At 42.4% G+C, this 15816-nt stretch overlaps 1 pseudogene; it reads left to right on the top strand.

Annotated features, from left to right (window-relative positions):
* Positions 1-1359: 1359 nt before the first annotated feature.
* On the top strand, positions 1360-1821 carry LOC112629440 (annotated as a pseudogene).
* Positions 1822-15816: the final 13995 nt, after the last annotated feature.

Here is a 15816-nt window from a genome sequence, read left to right as displayed (position 1 = left end):
CAAAAATTCATTTGGTCACCATTCAACATATGTTGCAGATACAAATTCATTTGGTCACTAATAAATCTTTATGATAGGCCTACTACATACAAGCATACTACATTTTTCTTCCACGGAAATTCTACCAAATGTCCCTTCAAATAATATGCTCAACCAAAATTATCGCCATCGTTGTATTAAGAAGATGAGAAAATATGTCTTAAGTAGCCGAAATTAGTTACTATAGCAGCCACTAAATTTGCTGTTCTGACTTCAATCTTTTGCCTTCAATTCATCCTATATAACCCAGCCAGATCAGTTTTCTGTTTTGTTTTTGTTTTTGTTTTTTTAACACATCCAAAATATAAAATAGTACTGTGGTTAAGTATTCTACCTTCATATGGGGTCCACTGCTATTCAACAGGCAGATACAGGAAATCTGAAACTACTGGATTGGAAAAGGAAAGACAACACAGAATCAAGGAAAAAATTATCACGAGTGACAGTTCTTATAATAATTTCTCTATATCACTGTGATGCAACTGGCACAGAGTGTTGGGTATGAACACCCACTAAGGTACACATCTGACTGTTGTGATAATTCAAGATTCATTGCCTTTTTGAAGCTTTCCCAAGCCACTGGACTCAATATCTGTGAAAGCACTTTGCAAACCGGAAGTGCTAGACACACAGCTTTTACTACGCTCCTTGCCAATTGATAGCCTCATACATTCTGCCATTAAAATCAACTTACCTCATTCTCTAAGTGTGTCTCGACCCTTCAAAAACAGAAAAAATTCTTTGAATTGTTTAATGTCACTTCATTACTCAATATCTAGAACAGCATAACTTAAAAGTGCCATTTACACTTCCCGATTTCAGAATGTATTACCAATCAAAACAGCGTGATAGTGGCATAAAAACAGACAAACAGACCAACAGAATAGAATAGACAGCCCAGAAATAAACCCACGTATATAGGCCAAATGATTTCTGGCAAGGGTGCCAAGACCACTCAACAAGGAAAGGACAGTCTCCTCAACAAATGGTGCTGGAAAAAATAAGACACCCACATGCAAACGAATAAAAGTTGGACCCTTATACTATACATAAAAATGAACTCAAAATGTACTAAAGACCTAAATGTAAGACCTAAATTATAAAACTTCTGAAGAAAACACAAGCTTCATTACTTTGGACTTGGCAGTTATTTCTTGGACATGACCAATAGCAAAATTAGCCGAGAGGGACTACATCGAACTAAAAAATTTTTGTGCATCAAAGGACACAATCAACAGAGCGAAAAAGCAACCTGGAATGGAAGAAAATATTTGCAAGTAATCTATCTCATAAGGAGTTAATATCTAAAATATGGAGCGAAGCCTGAGGTCGCTGGGGACTGCCCACTGGGCCTTGCCCAAGATGGACAGCCAGATTCCTTATGATGACTACCCAGTGGTTTTCCTGCCTGCCTATGAGAATCCTCCAGCATGGATTCCTCCTGAGAGGGTACCCCGCCCAGACTACAACAATGAGTTGACCCAGTTTCTGCCCCAAACCATCACACTGAAGAAGCCTCCTGGAGCTCAGTTGGGATTTAACATCTGAGGAGGAAAGGCCTCCCAGCAAGGCATCTTCATCTCCAAGATGATTCCTGACTCTGATGCACATAGAGCAGGACTTCAGGAAGGGGACCAAGTTCTAGCTGTGAATGATGTGGATTTCCAAGATACTGAGCACAGCAAGGCTCTTGAGATCCTGAAGACAGCTCGTGAAATCAGCATGCATGTCCACTTCTTTCCCTACAATTATTATCACCAAAAAGAGAGGACTGTGCATTAGACAGTTACAGCCCACAGCCCTTCATGTGGACTCTCCCACGACATGCTGACTAGACTTTAGGGGAGCCACTTCTACTTTCAGCCCCTCCCTGGAATAGTGGAGTTGGGAGGATGGGGAGACAGTTAACCAACTGCATTATGCAAACTGTATTGCACTTTTAGTTCTCCAGTTTTCTAGGTGAGCTTCATTCTCTGAAAGGAGAAGGATGATGATATCTAGGCATAACCTAGACCGTGAGGAACCTAGTTAGGAAAGACAAGTGACATTTATTGAATTCCATGTACTAGTCCTTTCCACCTGTCACATTTTAATTATAGAAATCAATAGCAAAAAGAATCTTGGGGATTTTCCATCTGACTTGCCTGGCCATCTCATCTCATCTCATCCTTGTACTACCAGAGGTTTCATACACTTTGGAGACTCCAATGAGACCCTGTTTTCACCCCTTCCTCCTCCTAGCCTCTCCCCCAAAAAGTAAAACACAATGCCGAAGAAAAAATATATATATCCAGAATATATAAAGCACTCCTATGACTCAACGACAACAATAAAAAAACCAAATAACCCAATTTAAAAATGGGCAGAGGGCTTGAACAGACATGTATGCAGAGATAATATAAGAATGGCCAACAAGAATATGAAAATGCAATCAACTTCATCATCAGAGAAACATATATCAAAACCATAATGAGATATCACCTTGTATTCATTAAGATGGTTACTATTTAATTTTTTTTTTCAATTAGCTCTGGGTGTGGTGGTGTGCAACAGTAGCCCCAGTTACTCGGGAGGCTGAGGCATGAGGATCACTTGAGCCCGGGAGGCAGACATTGCAGTGAGCTGAGATCACACCACTGCACTCCAGCCCTTATAAGTGGCAGAGGGAGACCCTGTCTCGAAAATTTGTTTAATTAATTAATTTTTAAAAAAAAACAGAAAATAAATATTGGTAAGGATGTGGAGAAGTTAGAACCCTTATGAACTATTGATGAAATTGTAAAATGGTACAACTATGAAAAACAGTATAGAGGTTCCTCAAAAAATTAAAAATAAAACTATCATATGATCCAGCAATCCTGCTTCTGGGTATATATACAAAATAATTAAAAGCAGGGTCTTGAAGAGATATCTGCACACCCACATTCACAGCAACAATCACAACTGCCAAAAGGTAGAAGTAACCCAAACATCTATCCACAGATAAATGGATAAACAAAATGTGGTATACTCATACAATGGACTACTACTAAACCTTTGGAAAGACAGAAATCCTGTCACATGCTACAACATTGATGAACCTTGAGGATTATATGCTAAGTCAAATAGTTCAGTCACAAAAAGACAAATACTACATGATTCCACTCATATGAGGTTACCTCAAGTAGTCAGATTCACAGAAACAGAAAGAATGATGGTTGCCAGAGTCTGTGGGAGGTGGAAATGGGGGCCAATGTTTAACGCTTACAGAGTTTCAGATTTGCAAGATGAAAAAGTCCTGGAAATCTGTTTCACAACAAGGTGAATATACTTAATACTACTGAACACTTAAAAATGGTTGAAATGGTCAACTTTATGTGTTTTTACTACAATTTTTTTAAAAGAAGTGCTAACATACAATTATCAAATTGCATGTACATGTCCCATCTCCACTGCAGGAGTCTCAGCAGCCTGACCCTTTAAACTGCTGGCAGTCATTTGAGGAGTTCTTCCAAGTTGTCTTTTTGAATCAATGGGCCTCTACGAAAGATCCAGAGGCTCTCCTTTTCACCCATCCAAAATGAAGTTTCTACAATCCCCAGTTCGCTGCACTCTGGTTTAAGTCCACTACTTACTTACCTTATTGTCAAGCACAGATCTAAAAATTACATAAAAGTCACTGTGTTTTCAACTAAGTGGGGAAGAAGCATAACAGAATCACTTACTGAGCTTCTTGAAATTACCCATCAACCTCAATATCTAGCATTCTCCCCCAGGAGAAAAGCCTCAAGGTTCACTGTGATTCTCTACCCAAGCACTCACTGCTTCCCCCAAACACACATCCTATCCAAACCACAGAAAACCACTACTTTTAACCACCACCTTGAAAATGGCCTTCAGAACAATCTCATCCAAAGCAATTATTAGGCTGAGGTTCTTGAACTTTTAATAAGCCGTTTCTGTGAATCCTACAGCTCTCTGTAACCTACCATTTATCTACTGAAACATTATTTTGTTATGCAATTTACTATACCTTGCTTCCTGTTACAAAGGATCATCATTAAGATCCTAATTTAAAAAATAAAACAACACTGAGACTCTGAAGAACCACAGGCATTTCTCAAACTGGAAAAGAGACATGGTTTAGGAACCATATTCAGGCTTCCTAACATGTTTCCCAAGAGCACATTCTGAGCTAGGAGTCAAACCTGCCCCCACTACACAAACACACACACAAGCATGCACACATATGCACACAGAGCACTCTCTTCGTATGTCAAATACCAGTACTAAGAAGTTAGGCTCTGGGAAAGCACACTGGCAGAAGCTTCTGAGGTCTTCAGTGGAGCAACCAAAAGTATGGTTAGGGAAAAGTGAGGAGTTAAATCAACTACACATTTAATCCTCATTTCAAGAACTTGGGTTTTTGAAAAGTCTTTAAAAGTCAAGCAGTATAGTTCAGAGCCACAGCCCCACGCTTCTTGCAAGAATATGGAAAAAAAACTGACTCTATTTTTATTCCTAGGTATATACAGGTGAAGTAAACAATAAAAGTCAAACTTGGTGAAAATTTTAGGACATCCTATTGATTTATATTTCCCTATCTTATAAGCACCTCCGAATAAGCAGACTCTCTCTTCCTGAAGGCATGGGATACCACAGTCCAGTTAGCAGCTGCTTCTCTGAGAGCATCAAGAACTGAAAAGAAACATTTTTAACAACAGAGGTTCAGGCCGGGCGCTCATGCCTGTAATCCCAGAACATTGGGAGGCAGCAGTGGGCGGATCACCTGAAGTCAGGAGTTCAAGACCAGCCTAGCCACTATGGTGAAACCCCATTTCCACTAAAAATACAAAAAATTAGCTGTGCATGGTGGCGTGTGCCTGTAGTTCCAGCTACTCAGGAGGCTGTGGCAGAAGAATCGCTTGAACCCAGGAGGCAGAGGTTGCAGTGAGCCAAGATCGCACCACTGCACTCCAGCCTGCATGACAAGAACAAAAATTCCGTCTCAAAAAAAAAAATAAAACAAAGGTTCAATCAATTCTGGGAGGTAGAGACTATTAAAGGAAAGGCAATGAGTTCAAAAATTACCAAATTAGGCCGGGCGCAATGGCTCACATCTTTAATACCAGCACTTTGGGAGGCCAAGGCGGGAGGATCCCTGGAAGTCAGGAGTTCTAGACCAGCCTGGCCAACATGGTGAAACCCTGCCTCTATCAAAAAGACAAAAATTAGCTGGGTGTGGTGGCATATGCCTGTAATACCAGCTACTTGGGAGGCTGAGGCAGGAGAATCACTTGAACCCAGGAGGCAGAGGTTGCAGTGAGCAGAGATCGCACCACTGCACTCCAGCCTGGGTGACAGGCTCCATCTCAAAAAAAAAAAAAAAAAGGCAAATTAGATTTCCTATCTAGATAAATAATTTACAATATGAAGAAAATGAATTACAGAACGATAACATTGAGGCCAAAGTAAAAGACACTGACCATAGTCAAGTCTTGATTATAGGAACAAGGTCGTTAGGCACACAGCCCTTTGCTTTTCTTTCTCAATAGCTTTCTTTTGAGCAGTTCAGAACTCATTATAAAAAGAAGCAAGTCGGCTGGGCACAGTGGCTCCCGCCTGTAATCCCAGCACTTTGGGAGGCTGAGGCAGGCAGATCACCTGAGGTCAGGAGTTTGAGACTAGCCTGGCCAACATGGCGAAACCCTGTCTCTACTAAAAATATAAAAATTAAGCGGGTGTGGCGGCGTGTGCCTGTAATTCCAGCTACTCGGGAGGCTGAGGCAGGAGAATCACTTGAACCCAGGAGGCAGAGGTGGTAGTGAGTTGAGGTAGCACCACTGCACTCCAGCCTAAGTGACAGAGCAAGACTCCATCTCAAAAAAAAAAAAAAAAAAAAAGGGAAGCAAGTCGCTGAACCACAAAACCATCAATGACTATACCTGTTCATAGCTTTGGTAAAAGGTTTTATGGAAAAAGTAGAAAGAGAAGCGAAATAACCACAATTAACTTTCATATCTGTGAAATTCATTTAACCTAGACCTGCTCTGTGGGAGGAAAGAGGGAAAAAGGAATCCAATGGCAGCAGCACTGGCTGTCAGTTCTGCTCAAGTTGCCTTTGAGTGACCCCCAAGTTTTTGTGAACCAGCAATTCTCCCTCCCCAAGCTGGCATTCCCAACAAGCACACATTCTCCTGCCTCTCCTGAATTGGAAAAAGGGAAAACTAACATTATGTAATTGCCTGCTTCCTGCAATTTAAACTTAGGCATACTACAATCCTAATTAGAGGGAGAACTTAGTGCAACATGACAAGCAACAAATTGGAAATCTATAGGTTGAAGTTTCTCATCCCAGACTTCCAGAGGCGAAGAGAAATGGCTTCACCTGACTTTGTGGCACACCCACCAACACACTACTACTTACTACGGGCCAGCTAAAGAAGCCCCTGACATCCCTCCATGTCATTTTGGTGTTATCTCTCTATGCCTTTAAGAAAACACGCTGTTCTGTTTGCAGATGGGGTTATCTTACTCTCTCCAGGCCAGAATAAAAGGAGAAAATGGTTGTTGACTGGGGAACATTACCTACCGTTAAAATATCTGCCCTGATGGTTTTTTGTACCCTCATGATTACAAACCAAATCAACCAAATCACTGTGTTGTTCTGTCCCTTATGCAAATCATCCATGTTTAAAAGACCCAGAAGCCACAAATCTTGCCCATGTTTCTAAGACTCACTTCAGAGCTCATCAACAATTCACTGAAAAAAATGAATGAGCTAGCATCTAAGAATAAATAAAGCATCTAAGAACTTAAATAAGACCTTTGAAAGCAAGGTGTCATCAAAGTGTGTGGGTTTTGTTTTTGTTTTTGATTAGCTGGGCACAGAAAAAAACTAACAGCAAAAATTCAATGAGGCCAATTTTTTACACCAAAAAAGTAGAAGTGCAGCAGGTAGAAGGTCGGATTGTCAATCTCCAGGGATAGTGGAACACCCTTATTTTACTGCATCTGTCTGTAGAATAAGACCCCAACTTCTGTGTGAGCACTGGCAGAATACCACAATGCTTATTCCTCCCGGGAGAAGGAAATCCCCTCACCTCAAGAGCGTTCACCAAACCAGCAGGGAAGTTTCTTCTCTGCTGGCTCAGATTACTCTACTGGAAGGTAGGGTGGCACAACATAAATCAGCCCCATTTTCAACAGGAAGCTCTACATGTTCCTGTTTTATGTCCTGTTTTATCTCTCCACCTGACTAACACCTCCAGCCCCAATCTCTGGTTACCCTTACATGTCGCTGAGAAAAAAGGTCTAAAATTCAGTTGGCCATGGTCCAGAAACAAAAATGGTACACCTAATTTCTTCTGCAAATGGAAATGAGTTTTAAAAAAGAAGAAAAAGACAAACCAAAATAAACTGAGTTTAGCTTTTCTAAAGAGCTAAAGAGTACATTATGCTCTGAGCTAATAAAGATTTCTTTAAAAATGAAACAAAATAAGAAAGCCTACAGGCTCTACTATGCAGAAACTTTAACTCATATTTTCTTTTTCCATAATTTTGTCATTTGAGTAACTATGAAGCTTGGTTACCAAACACTACATCAATGTTGTTTTCATAGCTTTACAACCTTACCATAGATTGTTCGTTTCCTTAAGTTCTGCATCTCCTCATTTTGGATATTTAATAGATACTGAACTCTTAAGTGGGGGGAGAAAGCAGTAAAATTTTAACATAACAGGCTCTAAGGTAGGGAAAAAAAAACCAGAAAATAAACAAATATAATTAAATATGGACACCTGTCTTCCAATCACTGCCCAGTTATTAACCAGTTCTACAATCTTCAACAAATCACTTCCACTTTCTGGGCTTCAGTTTCCTCATATGTAAAATGGGAAACATGAGCCAAATGAGTCAAAATCCCTCCTAGTTCCAACAATCCATGAATCTGTCCAACAAAAAGAAAACCCTATTACAAATAAGACTTTATAGTTTACAAAGTACTTTCATACATATATTCTCATTAATTTTTGTAGCTCATCTGTGAAGCAAGTTTTGAGCCCATCTCTGCAGGAAACAACAGTAAAGTTCAGAAAGAAGTTCAAAATGGCAGGGCAGGTATCTGAAACCCACACCTTCTGAGGACAAATAGTAGGCTACATTATTTCAAAATGTTTAAATATATTACAATTCAAAAATAATTGCCTATTATGTATAACCTTTATGGGGGCATCAGGATACCATAACTCCATGCCAGGAAATATTACTACAAATGGTCCCACTGGACTACAAGTTCCATGCAGCCAGGTACACTCTTTTGCTCATCACTGGAATCACAGAAACCAAAAATGCACCTGCCAGATAGCAGCAATCAATAAATATTGCTTGACTCACCACTCAAAAGGTTAGGAATATAGGGATGCAATGGGGGAAAAAAGGAATTTCTGAATTTATTTTCAGATTTGAACTTCCATGATTTGATCCAAAGGGGAAAAAAAAGTGTGCTCTATCAGAGCTCTAGTTCTTTATTATGGGAATGAGTCTATTTGTCTTCCATAGAGAAAATCTAATATGGTCAGTGAACCAAAAGGCTTAAATCTGAGATGTCACAAAAAAATCTTCAGGATATTCATACTTTATTTGTGCACTGATACGGACCAATAACAATGATAATACAATGGTAAGGACTGATAAGAGGCACATAGTCATATTATTAATTATAACAAACTTTCCACCAAATTCCACTCTCATACCATTTCAGCTCTCCTCATGCTCCCATTTCACAGCTCAAAGAGATTTTTGAAAAAAAGAAAAACAGTCATTTATCTAAAAATTCAGACTGCAACTTAACGTAGAACATATACACATCACAACTCAACCAAGATTCCCCCAAAGTCTACAAAACTGCTAATCCCAAGCAATCCTCAATCTATGACTTCAATAAACTTACTAGAAGGTGTTTTTAAAAGTTCCTAAACATTCAAGGTGGGGGCACTATACCAAAATTACACACATACTTCAAAGCAAAAGCAAAGCAAATGCAGAAGCCTGAAAATACTAGTGAAAGGGCAGAGACAAATGAAGAGTTAAATGAATCTCAATACAGAGTATCAGAGAGCTGCTTTGCAATTATTACCTGGAGTTCAAGTCAACCTTGCCATTGAATCCTCCAATGAAATCACAACTATCACTGACTGATACTTCAGATTTTAAAAGTTCACTGTACCAGAATTGCAATTTCAAACTCGAGGAGCAGAAGCAGGAACTGCAGAGAAGCTAACAACAGCAACACCTACTGACTGTCTCAAGCCACTCACCAAACTTGTTCTCTCAGTCAACTAGAAAAATCAAATGACAGTCAACTTCAAGAGTCCTTTATTTAAGCATTAATGAGATAAGAAAATTAGTTGTCAGAGACATAAAGTCATTCATCCCCCAAATCTCTTATTTTGCCTCTAACCATTTATGTGGAAACAATCACTCATCATTTTAAATGCAGTTAATTGTTAATGCTTTAGCATAATTGATTCCATGGGAAAATGTTTTAATATTAATATTGTAGTTAATAACTGGGATGTCATCTAATAGTTGGACACATCAGTGGCCGTAATAAACTAGCTGAGACCTACTGCTATTACCACTGTTCCGTATTATCCTTTTTTTAATCCTGGTAAAGGTAGCTTAATTGCAGCTTTCACAAAACGAAGAGAAAAATGAAAGTCGTTAAATCAGGATTATACAGAAAATTAATACTGTTACTAAACTGGCCGCAGAACTCAGTATGATCTAACCTTGTACATTTCCAAAAGATTCGGTCAGAGAATCTTTGCTTTGGACGGATACTCCATAGGAGAAAACAGGAGAAAGTTGACACTTAACTCCCACAGAGTACCAGCATAAAAACAATGGCTTTAAGAGTCTGACTCAGAGTTTCAACATGAAAGGTTTGCTTTATAGAGGAAACGCCAATCCCAGTCCATCCAGATAGACCTGGAACCTGATGAAAGTCGACACCTTTACTCTGAAATTTGCATCGCATCGCTGGCTCCAGTTTAGAAACATGATCGTTTCACAGGTAGTATGCATTTCAGTGAATGCTGCCTCTAAACTACCCGTCAGCGAAAATAAAATCTGTAAGGTAAACGTAGTCTAGGAGCCATCAATCCCCAAATGCTTCCCTTAGAAAACGAATGCCAACAATTCAGCTAAACATCTTCATTGAAAGTGAGCCATTTCCCATGTCTCTCTGTTTTCCAAACCACGATGAAATTTCAACCTGCCCAACACGATTACTGGTCCACCTAGAAATGCCGTGGAGCGATTTTTTAAGAGCCTCGGAAATTTCCTTTAAGGTCAGGAGAGAAGCTGGTAACAGATGGGGCGAAGGAGGAAAAGTTCTTTTTGCAGCACCCTCGCGCCTCCCCAGCCCTTTCGCGGTTTACTTGCTCCCTGGAAATCAGGTTACAGCATCCCAAAATTTCATGTCCCCAAGACCCCCAAAGGGGAAATTAACCACCCTCAGGCACCGAGCTGTTTGTCTCCATTTCCCACAACTCAGCCAACTCGGCCTGCCTACTACTCCAGCTCAGGCTGCAAAGCGCTCACCCAGGTGACTGGAAAGGAAGGGTCGCCAGGTGGCGACCAGCTCAGCGGGGTGGACGCAACCGCCCGAACGGGGACGCGGGTCTCCTGGCCTCCCGCAGAGGCGCCTGCCCCGTAGTTGTGCAGATTCGGGTTCTGGGGTGTGTGCGCGCGCGCCGGGCGCGGTAGAGCCGGACTCGCCCCCGCCAGGTTGCGCTATCAGCAAGCCACCAAATCGAAAATCAAACTTTAACCGGCCTCCTGGGGTCCTGCTCCGGGCCCTGGACCCCAACCCCGGCCAGAAACAGGGCAGGGGGCTGTCAGCGGTCCTGCACCCCCACTACCCCCAGGACCCGGGCGCGGGGACCACTTACCGCTCGGCCCGGCCTCCCGGTGCCGCCGCGCGTCCCGGGCGCGTCCGCCGCGCGCTCTCCCTGGGGAGAAAGAGAAACCGTGTAGACGGCCGGCGCGCGCTCACTCGCCGCCTCCTCTGCGGAGAGCGGCGAGGCCGGGCCGGGGCGGGCGCCGAGCGCGGAGCGGAGGGGGGCCCGAGGGAGGCGGGGGTGGAATCAGCCCAATTCCCGAGCCTGGCTCCGAGGGGGACCCGGAATGCAGGCTGGCGGGCGGCCGGCGGGGGCCGAGCTCCCGAGAAGGCGGAGGTGGCCCCGTCCTCGGGCATCAACTATTGTCTAGGCGCCCGGGCCCCAGCTCGCGCCGTCCCCGAGGCTCAGCGCCCCCCATCCCGCCCGCCCGCAGGAGAAAAAACTGAGGGGGCGCCCAATACGGGAAGCAAGTGCGGGGGTCCGGGCTCCGAAGGTCCGAGATGGGCGCGAGGTAGGGGGGGATGGGGGGGTGCGTACCGCGTGGGGGAGGGGACAGGTAAGTGCCTACGGGGGCGAGAAGGCCCCGAGGACCGGTGGGGGAGGAAATGGGGAGGGAGCTACAGAGGCGGGAGGGGATGGAGTGGCGGCGGGGGCGGCCTCTGGGGCCCAGACCTGGCCCTCCCCGGGGACCCTCCAGCCGGGGACTCGGCGCTGCACTGACTTTTCGCTCACTCGCTCACGCACGCACTGAACTAGCTCACAAAGTTGCCGGCAGTGGCGGCGCCTCACTCGCCCTTCCCCTCCCCGCCCCGCCTCCCGCCCCATTCCTTCCCCTCCTTCACTCCTCCCTCTCCCCCAAGTCTCGGGTGAGATCACCACGGAGCGGCTAGGCACTGCGCGCAAGTCTCGCGAGAGAAGCGGCGGCTGGGCCTTGCGGGCGGAGGAAGTGGAAGAAGTCGCGGGAGGGTAGGGGACCGCGGAACTTCTGGTTGCTATGACGACGGCAAAGCCCTGGATTCCTGTCTCCTGCGGAGAGCAGAGGCTGCAAACGTGGGTGCAGTTTTCAACCTGCCTCGCGCACTGGCGGTGGGGAAAGCTAGGGATGGTTGCGGCAGGATAATTTTTAAACCGATTCAAGAGGGCATCTCTAGAAGACCACGGTCAAGATACCTGGCCAAATTTGGCAAATGAGGTTAATGTATTAAGAGGTTCTGGGACAGTCTTCTGCCTAAGAGCCAGCACATATCTGCAGCCCAAATTTCTACCATATATTCAGTTTTTCAGCCTTTTCTTTCAATCTCATTCCTCCACCCCCACATCCCCCATGCTCCCTCCCTCCTTCTCATCTCAACTCGCACACACACCCAGACTAGGCTCCTTCACGAACTGGCTCATTCATCTCTGTATTCTCAGCGACTCCGCAGGCTTGGTCCATACTAGGTATTGGCTACTTTTTTAAAAAGTTGAACGCAACAGTCCATACCTGTCCTCAGTACTTGCCTTTGGCCCTACCCTAAAAAGTACAGTCAAGTTTGGACTCTTATTATAAACTACCCTCCCATTTCTGTTAACACCTTGTCTTTTTCAATGGTAATAATCTCTGCTTTCTCCACATCTTCCTCATAAAAACCCTATTCACCATTATTTTTTTTTTAAATCATTAGGCATCCTCAGGCGCCGTTATAACTACTCCAAAATGCTATTAAGGATGAAGATGAACTCTTTTCAGGCCTGTGTCTTCTTTTAACTGTAGAAACTTTTCTGAAGTGAGGGTTATTATATACTCACTGCCTAAGTCAAATGGATATTGTGAATAGAAGTTAAACTTTAGATTTCAAAATGAATGAGTAAAAATAGATTCCATGGTATGTGGATTATATCTCAACTTTTAAAATTCCTATCCATGAACATGGGAAAACCATTATGTAACTCAGTCCCACAGAACTAGAAACCTAAAGCATGAACCTAAGCATATGAGGACTAGGCAGTCAAAACTTTTCAGTCACTTGCAAGTTTAAATCCTGTCAATGAAAGTTTATGTATTAGAAACCTAGGTGATGCTAGACAAAGTCAGGAAACTAGGGTTTAAGTTTTTCTGTGCCACTAATAATTGAGTCTCCTTGAGAAGTTATTTAATCTCTCTGATTGTTCCTCTGTGGGGGGTACCCCACATGTTAGGTTATTACAGCTTTAAAATTCCATAGCTGGCGGGCATGGTGGTTCACATGCGTAATCCCAGCACTTTGGGAGGCCCAGGTGGGAAGACTGCTTGAAGCCAGGAGTTTGAGACTATCCTGGGCAACACAGAGAGACCCTGTCTCTACAAAAATAAAAAATATTAGCTAGGTATGTTGACATGCACCTGTAGTCCCAGCTATTCAGGAGACTGAGGCTTCAGAATCACTTGAGCCCGGGAATTAAAGGCTGCAGTGACCTCTGATCACACTACTGCACTCCAGCCTGGGCAACACAGTGAGATCCTGTCTCTAAATATATATATACATATGTGTGTGTTTGTGTGTATACATATATTTCATATAAGAGCTCTTAGACCTATAAAATTTTCCAATGAATAACAAATCTTCCTTTTACAGCAAATGACAAAACAGTTTGATTTTATAGGTCAGTTTCACAAAGAGTAGCTACATGTTGACAATTTTCTTTAAATGTTGACAATTTTATTTCAAAATTTCCCTTGTCTCAACTACAAAGGCAACAAAAATATTGACCACGTTACAGTAATTTCAAAGGTAATCTACAGTTCATGATTTGCTTTTACACTAATTCAAAGCAGATTCCTTGTTATTTAATAAATATTCTAATTAAAACCAAAGACCCAAACTAAATACATCCATACTCCCAAAATAACTATAAGGAAAGAAGGAGGGAGGGAGGAAGGAAAAGAAGGAAGGAAGGAAGGAAGGAAGGAAAGAAGGAAGGAAGACAGGCAAGATCTGTGGAAGGAAGGAAGGAAGGAAAGAAGGGAGAGAGGGAAGGCAGGCCTCAGATTCATTTACTGGTATGTTTAATATATTTTCACAAAGAAACACAATGGAACATCACCATCAGTCCTGTGAATCTGTTTTAAGAAACCATTTTTCATAACATTGCAAAATATTATAAATCAGTTGTTGCTCATTTGTTCTGGCTTAGCTTTTAACATAATTTTGCCCTTAAAGGATGGCTGCCAATCTACATCCACCAACACAGTACAATTTCAGGGCCATCTGTTTTATGACTCCCAGATAGCCATTTGAAATAATTGACCCAAATGCTAGCCAAATCTATTAACATTCTTCAGTGCTTCTTATAAGGCTCAAGAGATGGGTGTTAGCCTCAAATTACAAAAATAACTTCCCTAATCTTCAGACATAGTAAAATAGTAGAAATTGTCCCAGGGATCTAAAACTGCTTTTTCAAGGCCCTGGGCTACTATTTATCCCTCACTGATGGCAGAACTTTCATCCTTGTTTCTAAAGGAGATAAAAAGTGAAAGCTACCAAAGCCTAGTTTTCAACTGCACATTCTCTAGGTCAGTCACTCCTGCTGTATCCTCCTGACCTTCCTAGGGTTTCAAAATAGCAGATGTCAGGCAGCAGAAGGGGGAAAGGAGGAATGGAGAGTTTGCCAAGAGCACAGACTAGATCTCAGTCCACTTCCTGTCCACTCTCTTTCTTGGCTTCTCTACCCATCTCTGCTCAATCCCTTCCCTTTGCCCTCCAACACAAAGGATATGTAACCTTTCTAGTGATAAGAACATCTAGTCATTTACTATGTTACTCCCTTCCTATTTGCTTCTTAGTTTGTTAAAACCCAGGTGAATCCATTTCTCTCTGGTTATTCTACCCCACAAAACACCCTAATGTATAGAATATACCAAATATAGAATGAATTTTGACACAGAGGCCTACCATACAAAGAAATTGTATGTATTTTTTAATGTTATAAACACTGACTCACATTTGCATGTTTTACATTTGAAATCTGATTTAACTGGCCTTTTAGTTCAGAACTCCAGTAGCTGTATATCTACAGGGCATTATTCTAAGTGATATTTAGAAAGATTATTCTGAATCATTACAAAGATCCGAAGTGCCCTCAAAATTATTCAGGATTAAGTGATATCCCATGTTGTTTCAATTTTAGGGTTTTATTGTTTTAACCTTATTGGTGTGACTCTACGTGAATACTGGATTCCTTAGAAAATGCCTCTTCTCTCATTTACATAGTAGTATTCATTACTAGTTTAAAACACCAAGTACTTTATAACCAATTAACATTCTGTTAATCAATTAACAGCAAAACTGCTATACTTCCCTGTACTGTTCCCTCCTCTTTAAAGGACTATTTCACACCTTCTCCTCCTTAAACCTCTCCTAGTACTTCCAGCTAATGGCCTTGCTCCCTCTTTTGTTGGTAAAATAGAAATAATCAGAAGAGAACTGAATACACATACCCTCTCTACCACTCTGTCTACCAACCTACCCGCATCTGTCTGCATATACTCCTCTGTCCTTCCTGTCACTTATGAACTCTCGGTGCTCTTAGCCGAGATTAGCCTCTAGATCTGTGCATTAGTGCCATCGCCTCTAACTCAGGGACATTGATTCAGCAACTGTCGCCACTCTCTCTTGAATCAGCAAATTTTCCTTCTCTACTGCTTCACTTCTAAGGGTTTACAAGCATACTGGAATATCTGCCGTGGTAAAAAGTAAAATGCTTCCTAGATTTTTATGTCTCCCCCTGCTTCATTTTATAACTGGAATCTTCAAAAGGCTCTTCCATGCTTGATGTCTTCAATTCCTATCCTTCCCTTCCCTTGAATCCACTCCAAGCAGGCTTTCACCCCCACTACTCCACAGCAACAGGTCTTCTCAGGGGCATCAGTGACTTC

This window comes from Theropithecus gelada, chromosome 7b (assembly GCF_003255815.1).
Source record: "Theropithecus gelada isolate Dixy chromosome 7b, Tgel_1.0, whole genome shotgun sequence".
NCBI classification, from domain to species: Eukaryota; Metazoa; Chordata; class Mammalia; order Primates; family Cercopithecidae; genus Theropithecus; species Theropithecus gelada.
This window is presented reverse-complemented; position numbering and strand designations above follow the sequence as displayed.